Here is an 8597-nt window from a genome sequence, read left to right as displayed (position 1 = left end):
AAAGAAACAAATCAACGAATAGATCGATATTGTCAAGGTCAGTGTAATGTAGGATAAGTTGGAGGTGACGATGACGACGACGATAATGAAGGTATCAACATCGCCACCTGTAATCAGTTCTCTTTGAAGTCGACCAAGCCAGCTGAACGACCAGCCAGAAAACCAGCCAGCCAGCGAGCTACTCTAGCCAGCCACCTAACCAGCCGACCAGCCGCGTTTTCTTTTTAACCACCCCGACCCCGAATCAACCCCCGCCTCTGAATGCACGTCAAACACGATCATACACACATACACCATATATCGATCTGTTTAGCTAAGCTAAAGTAAGTCTAGTCTCTCTCTTTCTTTCGTCTTAACACACACACACACAAAAAAACGAAATGCCAGTCAGGTGCTGCAGCTTGAATTCGAACACCGCTCCAACCACCCCCGCCACCACTACGACAATCTCAAATACCATCGCTGCTACACGCTCCACACCAATCCACCGTCAACATACTACGACCAACACTGCAATTATCACTGTCATAACCGCAACCACCACCATCGTTTCCGCCGCCACCGTAGCAATCTCACAATAACCACCACCATCACTATCATCATGTCCACAACTACCTCCCTCACCACCACCACCATCATAACTACTTCACTGCCAACGTCACCATCTTCCTCACCACCACCACCACCACCATTTATCCTTCCCCAGATCAGCTTTTCCACTGTGTTCTATATATAGAAAGACAGACCTATAAGTAGAATGACTTCGCCCAAAATCACAGCTAAAAATAGAACCGAGAAATATTCAACTTGCGATTACAGTGAGGGCGGCGGCGGCGGCGGACGGACGTGGTGGCGGCGGTTGTGTCGATGGCTGGTGATGGTAGTGGTGGCTGGAGGTGGTGATGGAGGTTGTGTCGATGGCTGGAGGTGGTGGTGGTGATGGAGGTGGTGGTGACCTGATCATGGTGTCGGTGGTGATCGCCTGATTTGTTATTGGAAGTGGCGGCATCGGTGCCTTTGGTGGTGGCGGCGCTTAAGGTTGTAAGACGGTAAATGGTTACCTGGTGTTGGCGGTGGTCTGATCGGTGGTCTTACAATTTGGTGGCGATGGTGTTAGTGGCGGCGGAGGGGGTGATTGGCTCGTGTTGTTGATCTGACCGTAACATTTAATGACGATCTCAATGAGTTGCTGTTGGTGGTGGTGGTGGCGATGATCACAACGATGGATGGTTGAGGTTGATGGTGGCTACGAATTTTATTTTCGTAGTAGAGGCAGTTGAGGGATCAATGGTATTTTTGGTGATGCAGTGGTGATGCTTATTGGTGGTGTTCTCGTTGTTGCTGTTAAGGTCGTAGTAGTAGCAGCAGCGACTCTAGTTGTAGCAGTGGTGGTGGTGGTAGTAGTCGCAGTGGTGGTGGTGCTGGTTTTCATTTTTACGAGCTGAAGAAGGAAATTTCGACTTGCAAGAAATAGCAGCCAAATTCCTTCAAATCACACCTTACCATTTTGAAAAAGACAGAACACGTTCTATAATGTAATCCTGCGGGACTGTCGTGGATGGAACGTTTCTGATAAGTCTGCTCAATCAGAGCCAGCAAAGTTGGCAGTGGTGTTAGTTAATGTTGTTGTTGCGGTGGTAGTAATGGTGGTGGTGGTTGTAATACTGATGTTAACAATGCTGTTTGTTGAAGTCAACGATGCAGTAGTGATCATCGTTATTGTTATTTAACCCCAGGTCGATCCTGGTCAAACAGATCTACGATCATAAGTATTCCAGCCGTGGCTATCCTGACTTTTTCCTATGAACAAGGAAACAAGGTCACCTTATCCGGCGTGTGTTCGAGTGTAAGTCGTTATCGTTTAGTCCTAAAGGTAGAGTATGATTTAAAGCGATTTGGCTGCTATTTCTAACATGCGGCAAGGCCACACGTAGAGACTCCATCATTAGACTCCATCGGTGTAGTCGTAACAAACAAATGATTGATGATTTTCGGGTATTGTTGCGAACAGGTGTTCTTGGTAGTTTCCTTATGGCGGTGGCATTGTTGGTGGTGATTGCCCAAGGCTTGTTATTTCAACGAATTTCGTTTGGTTATCGATTCCACCGGTACAAACGCCCACAGTTCTGCGTCTAATATCGCCCATGCAACAATGATTCTCTCACAAAATGTCTTGGAAGGGGCGTTTGGCAAATATGAAGGCCGCGTGCGTATGTGTGTGTGAATGAGAGTGTACGTGTGTGAGTGTGATAATGTGCGAGTGTTAGAGCGTGTGTGTGTGTGTGTGTGTGTGTGTGTGTGTGTGTGATTCTGTCTTGCTTAGCTCTGATCCAACAAACCAAAGATCAAAAACACTTTAAACATAACCAATGAGTCTTTTATTCTGGTATAGTCTATCTAGGACTACATCATCTAATATCTTCTTTCTATGTCCTCTTTTCCTTTCATTTTGTTTCATTTTTTTTTTACGTGAAATACAGCGGAGATAGGATCTGAAGGAGATTTGGTTGTTCTTTCTAGCAGATCGAATGACCAGGCTTGTTCGTATTGTGACGGTGATGGTGGTGGTGTTGGTAGTGGTGGTGGTGGTGATGGTAATGGTGTTTAGTGAAGACATCATCCAAAGTGATTGATTATCTAAAATATCATTCAGCTGTTTGGTTGTGCATCCAAGCAAATATTTACTCACACACACACACACACATACACACATACATACATACATACATACATACCACACAGACAAATACGTTGGCGCAACTATGTGGCACGGGTGCAGGCGTGGTTGTTTGGCATGAAGTTTGCTTTCCGATATGGTTTCAACAAGTGTTAGTTTGTTTACGTCCCACACATGTCTGCGTCAGTCGTACTGCGTGGCACCCGAGTCAAGTATCTTCTACTATAGCCCTGGGCCGAACGAAGCCTTGTGAGGGGTTTTGGTAGACAGAAACTGAAAGAAGTCCCGTCGTATCAGGGGCGGACCCAAGTGGGGGTGATGATGGGCACATGCCCCCCCCCCCAGCTCAAGAAAGAAGCGCGCCCTTTTCTCCTGCAATTGTATTCCCTTCTGACCTTCCCTTCGAAAAATTACTGGGACAGCGCCTGCGTGTAATCACTCCAGTTCCTTGAAGCTACAGGATTCGTCGTGTACCTGAATAGTTTGGTTGCCTGATTCTTTGAGATTGGTCAAGTGATGTAAACATCTCTCATGAGAACCCAACAAGGATTGAAAATCGATAACGGATGTTTCTCAATTTTTTAATCTACGGATAAATTGTGAACCTTGCCCTTCATACGTTACTCGCAAACACTCACATTTCGGATCTTTTCAGTTTGGCTACCAATTTTCGAAAATTCAAGAATAATAATAACATCGAAAAATACCTTAGGAATGAGAACCCAAGTCCGAAATTTTCCCCAAGACACCTGATGAAGGCTGGAGGGTATATCAGCTGAAATGTTGTGTTAATAACAAACAAGATGAGGACAAATATCCACCAAATGTAAATAATGTAAATAAATTCAAAGTTTGTTGAAAATTTTAAAATTCGGTACATTAATGTAATTAAGCTGAATCTCATGAGATATTTCACTTTTTTCAGGAAACTAAGAAAAAGTTATAGAGGTTTAAAATTTGATAATTGTTTAATTGGATACCTTGTCTGCAGATTTTATAGCCTCGGAAGATAAGTTTCTCTGCACGAAAGACACTTCTTTTCGGTATCAGCAATGCCATTATTGTTGGCACTCCGACGCTTACGACGTCAAGGGTTCCAGTTGATCCGATCAACGGAACTGCCTAGAGAAAGTTGTGGTGATAAAGTACAGCAGGTTTCGCCACCATCCCCTGCCGGAGCCTTGTGGAGCTTTAGCTCAATAAACACTCAACGAAACCGCGAGTCCGCTGCCCTAACCACTGGGCCATTGTGCCTCCACCAGCAATGCCATAGGAGCTGAGTAACTGCCATTATTTTCTGCTCCAGCTTAGCAATAGTGCGGCCACTGGTGAAAATGTCGTCCCAATAAATTATTATCCCGTTGACATCGCCAAATACATTTTCCGTAGAACATTGAAATATGGCGCTTGTTGTTTATATCCTGCATGACACGCATGTCGAACGTAATAGTCTAAATTGAGTACTCACAGTTGCTACTTTCTGAGTTTCACCAGAAATTGGAATCATTGGTAGGCTTCTTGCTTCTTATCGGCCAGCATGAATTATGGCGTCAGGGTAAGCCAGAATTTATATTTGTATTTACTCTTATGTTGTAATCTATGCAAATATGTAAATTACCATCGCGCTCTTTTCATTCAGCTCTTTTCATTAAGCCATTGATTAGTATTTACTTCAATTTGGCTACAAGAAGATAAATATGTACAGAAATTTGTCTCGACGATAAGTAGGCGTTCAATGTTAGTTTTTAATTTTATTTCGGCTTAAAAACCTTTTAAAAACCCTTTAGATTGTGTGTGATGAATAAGTGAAGAGCTATTACATGTCGGCACGTTCTTTCCAATATGATCAATCAACGATAGTTACGGAAATTACCGTATTTGATGGCATATACAAAATACACTTTCTTTGCAAATAAAAAAAAAAATTTCTGAAAAATATCACCTATTACGAAATAGGGTCTCCTATAAACTTTAATACACTAAAAGCCTGTCTTCCTAAATATACGCTGCTAAAATGGGGAGGAATCAAATATGGCCTTGCGTCTTTTATGCCATCAAATACGATACATCGTTCCTAATTTCCGTCGCCCAAATGGTTTGAAGATTTCGAAGCAATTAGATAACTGAGCCATCTAATTGCTTGAGTCTGCCAATGCAAGATTCCAGATCATGAGCCTTGTTTTCTCCAGACATTTTTGAGATAATAGTGACGTCGCTGACCGTATCTACTTGCATGTTTTCCAACATTGTTTAGTTTAATGGAGGTTAGTGAGTTGGCATCGCTGTCCCTAGATCTGAAGACATTGCTCAACCCTTGGTTACTATCTGCATCAGCATCAACTGGGAGCATTTCTCAAACTCTTTTCGAGATGACCAGACATGCTTAAAATGCTTCTTCTCCTGATAGATATAGCATATCTTCCGCAAAAACGGGACACTTTCTAATATTATGGGCAAGACTTATATGTAAGCTTTTCCTCAAAGTCTTAACATGTGGCACTCAGTAGCATAGCTAGGGGAGGGCGAGGTCTGCCCCCAGGTAATGCTATTATGAGAACGGCACTTTTCGTTCTGCTGCATAAGCCTGTACAGGCTTATAATCGTTTCAAACTGCTGAATATGGCCAACAACTCGCTAATAGCATTTCCTGAAACTGCAAGTGTTCTAATATTCTAGAACGATATGCAGAATTCTGAAGTCCATCAATTTGTTGCATTTGTATAAGGTCATTTTCAGCAGATTGTCCTTCTGCCCCTAAGTTATCAGCTTCCCAAAAACGGTTTCTCTCGGTAGTTTATCATATCGATATATTGGTTCCGGCGGCATCTACTTTCGTGTCCTTTCAGCAATAAACAGCTTCATCGATTTTATTGTATGATATTATCGTTTCCTTTATGTCTGCGGATTTCATTTCTTCCAACACTTTCGGGTACACCGTCACAGATAGAATATTCTCAATTCCTACTTTGGCGAAGAAATAAAAGATCGTTTATTTCTTTATTATCAACAGAGCCTTTGAGTTTCTTTGTCGTAGAACTGGCTGAAAGACATCGTAACAAGGATTTAATCAAATCGGAATCAGACAGCATTAGTTCTCCACAGCTGGTCGATAGCACCATTGTTATGTCTTCCACTTGTCTTCACATGGCCATCAGTTCATGTCACATGCTAAACTCGTGGAACACATCTGATATAAAACAAATAACACTACGCTTAATTCACATGATATCTCGCTGGGTGGAAAGGTCGGTTGGGTCAGAGTTCGGAGTTCAGTTGAAGAGGGAAGTATTTTTACATCAAAAGTATCTTTCGATAATAATGTAGGCCTCTAGCAAAAAAATGATTGAAAAATGCATCGAAGAGAAAACATGCGATAGATCAGAGCTCGAATGCGATATTTGATGAGAGACGGGAACAGAAAGAAGAAAATATATGAGAGGGATATCATGGAATATATGAGAGGGATATCATGAAATATATGAGAGGGATATCATGAAATATATGAGAGGGGTATCAAAAGTGATACAAGTGCATATTGGAAAATGGCAATTTTTGCAAAAGGTTCGTTCAAAAGTACGTTGGAAAGACGACCGACATGAAACATTTACAATACGACGCCATAACACAGCCATGCATACATATACACACATACATAAATACGTACAGACATACATAGACCACATACATATAAACACGCTGACACATACACACACACATGCATACATATAAAAATGCACACATGCATACACATACAGACGCGCAAACACACACACATGTACATATAAAAATGCATAGACATGCGCGTGCGCACACACGCGTATAAATACACGTATACATACGCACGTACACACATACATGTCTATACTCATACACATTGAACCAGCAAGGGAGCTTCTTAAGTGGTCATTCCACCTGCTAGAAATATCAGCCCAATCTTTTACAAATGACATTCCACCATTTAAAGCAAAAAAAAAAAACCCCAAAAAACAAACACATTGCACGTTCACATTGTGCCTAAATAAAAGGCGGGATGGCCACGGTTGACATATTGCTGAACATAAGTGGCTAGCTAGATCAAAACTGAACATCACTATCATCATCGAAATGTGTGTCCGTACACACACACACACACACACACTGACATGTATATTCACATTCCCTTAAAACCTGTTAAATTTGCTGAACAAGACGAGATGACAGCTAAACGTCACGACTGGCGTATTGAATACCAAATGTACTCTTATACATCAGTCACACTAAACATCGTATATATATATACATATATATATATATATATATATATATATATTCCGTAGGCACTTCAAGGCCCTGACGCGAGTCCAACTTCGTCATCAGCGCTCCATCGTGCATATCAGATAGCAGGATCGCATTACTGATGTAGAGGCCCTGCTGCACTGGCGCAATCAGTGTGGTGGAGTTCATTACCTTATCGCAACTACACTGAGTGGGACATGTTTGCAGTGTGGAGGGTGGCAGGCTCCCGAGGGCATTTTTCTATGCTGAACTGCGTGTTAAATAGTATATCAGTTGAATAAAGTTAAAACAGTCTGGTTTTAACATTTTTTATTAAGGTATTTTAACAATATATATATATATTTGAAAATATGCTCAAAATGTATTTAAAATACATTCAAAATATATAGATATAAATATATTTTTAAAATATATCGAAACTGTACGAAAATATATAATCACACTTACTTTTAAAAACGATATTAAAATACGAAATTGAAATATAACGTATTGTCAATCCCAAAGTTTTGTAACTCGCTTAAAATCTTGGTATATAAAAATGGATGAATCAATTTATACAATTACATTTATTTTGTGTTATGGCGGGTTTCTGACAACTTCTATAAAGATATGAAGCTACGACTATTAAGAAGAATATATTTATAATATTAGAGATGATAGGTTAAAGATGGTCCAAACCAAATTTTGTATTTTATATTTATTGGAATTATTTTGTGTGGAGTTAACACTAGATGCTTAAGGATCGAATAGGACCTATGTCTACCAGAAACGATGGTGTCCAAAAACCTATTCAACATTAGGGAGTTATGCGTACACAGAATAGTCGGGGATTCCCTAATACAAAAATTACATTTACGCGTGTATGAATTATAAGTGGAGGCTTCTGTTACTATTGACCAGGATAATTCATACTGTATTTTCTGCGTTTTAAGATTGTGGATATGTGTAGCTAAAGAAGTAGAAAACCTGGTTCTAATATTAATAAAAGAATTCAGATGTGCCCGATATCTAATGATAATTCCAATAACTATGAAATACAAAATTTGGCTTGGACCATTTTCAGCCTACCATCTCTAATATTATAAATAGTTTCTTCTTAATAGTAGCTTAATATCTTTATAAAGATTGTCAGAAACGGATCCCGCCATAACTCAAACTAAATGTAATCGTACAAATTGAATCATCCTTAACGAAGGAGACGGTGGTATTGAGTGAACTCAAGTTCATTTTTGCACAATTGTTCCCTCAGAAACGACCGTCGGATGTGACCCCTGGATGTTATACTTCTAAATGGAGTCTATTGTCAAAGCAAGTGTGATTGTTACACAGCAATGCACGCTCACATACGGCCGTCTGCACCGTTGAAACCATTAAGAAATTGGGTTTCCAGTTGCTAGAACAGTCTGCAAGCAGATGCTGATCTGGCCCTATCACCTCTTTGGACCGCTCAGACATCCTTTACGAGGTGGTCGATTAGCTAAGAACTAAGAAGCGCTTCATAAATGGTTGCACAAGTCGAAAACGTTCTCCTCCGATTAAATAAGCAAGCTTGTGGACCGCTGGAAGAAGTGTACCAAAAAAGCAAGGAGACTATGTTGAAAAATGTAACTGTTCAACCCCTACATACACACACACACAATTTATA

At 40.7% G+C, this 8597-nt stretch overlaps 1 protein-coding gene and 1 long non-coding RNA gene across 4 annotated transcripts in view; one reads left to right on the top strand and one right to left on the bottom strand.

The window, feature by feature from the left end:
* LOC106869149 (uncharacterized) overlaps positions 1-2153 on the bottom strand; it is a 29453-nt gene extending 27300 nt beyond the window's left edge. Inside the window, exon 1 of the long non-coding RNA XR_001409375.2 lies at positions 1062-2153. This is a non-coding gene — a long non-coding RNA (uncharacterized LOC106869149). The remainder of the gene's footprint in view (positions 1-1061) is intronic.
* LOC106869147 (5'-AMP-activated protein kinase subunit gamma-1) overlaps positions 1-8597 on the top strand; it is a 486366-nt gene that overhangs the window by 113904 nt on the left and 363865 nt on the right. The window lies entirely within an intron of this gene.

This window comes from Octopus bimaculoides, chromosome 9 (assembly GCF_001194135.2).
Source record: "Octopus bimaculoides isolate UCB-OBI-ISO-001 chromosome 9, ASM119413v2, whole genome shotgun sequence".
Classification (NCBI taxonomy): Eukaryota; Metazoa; Mollusca; class Cephalopoda; order Octopoda; family Octopodidae; genus Octopus; species Octopus bimaculoides.
The sequence above is the reverse complement of the archived record's forward strand: the minus strand, read 5'-3'. Positions and strand labels throughout refer to the sequence as shown.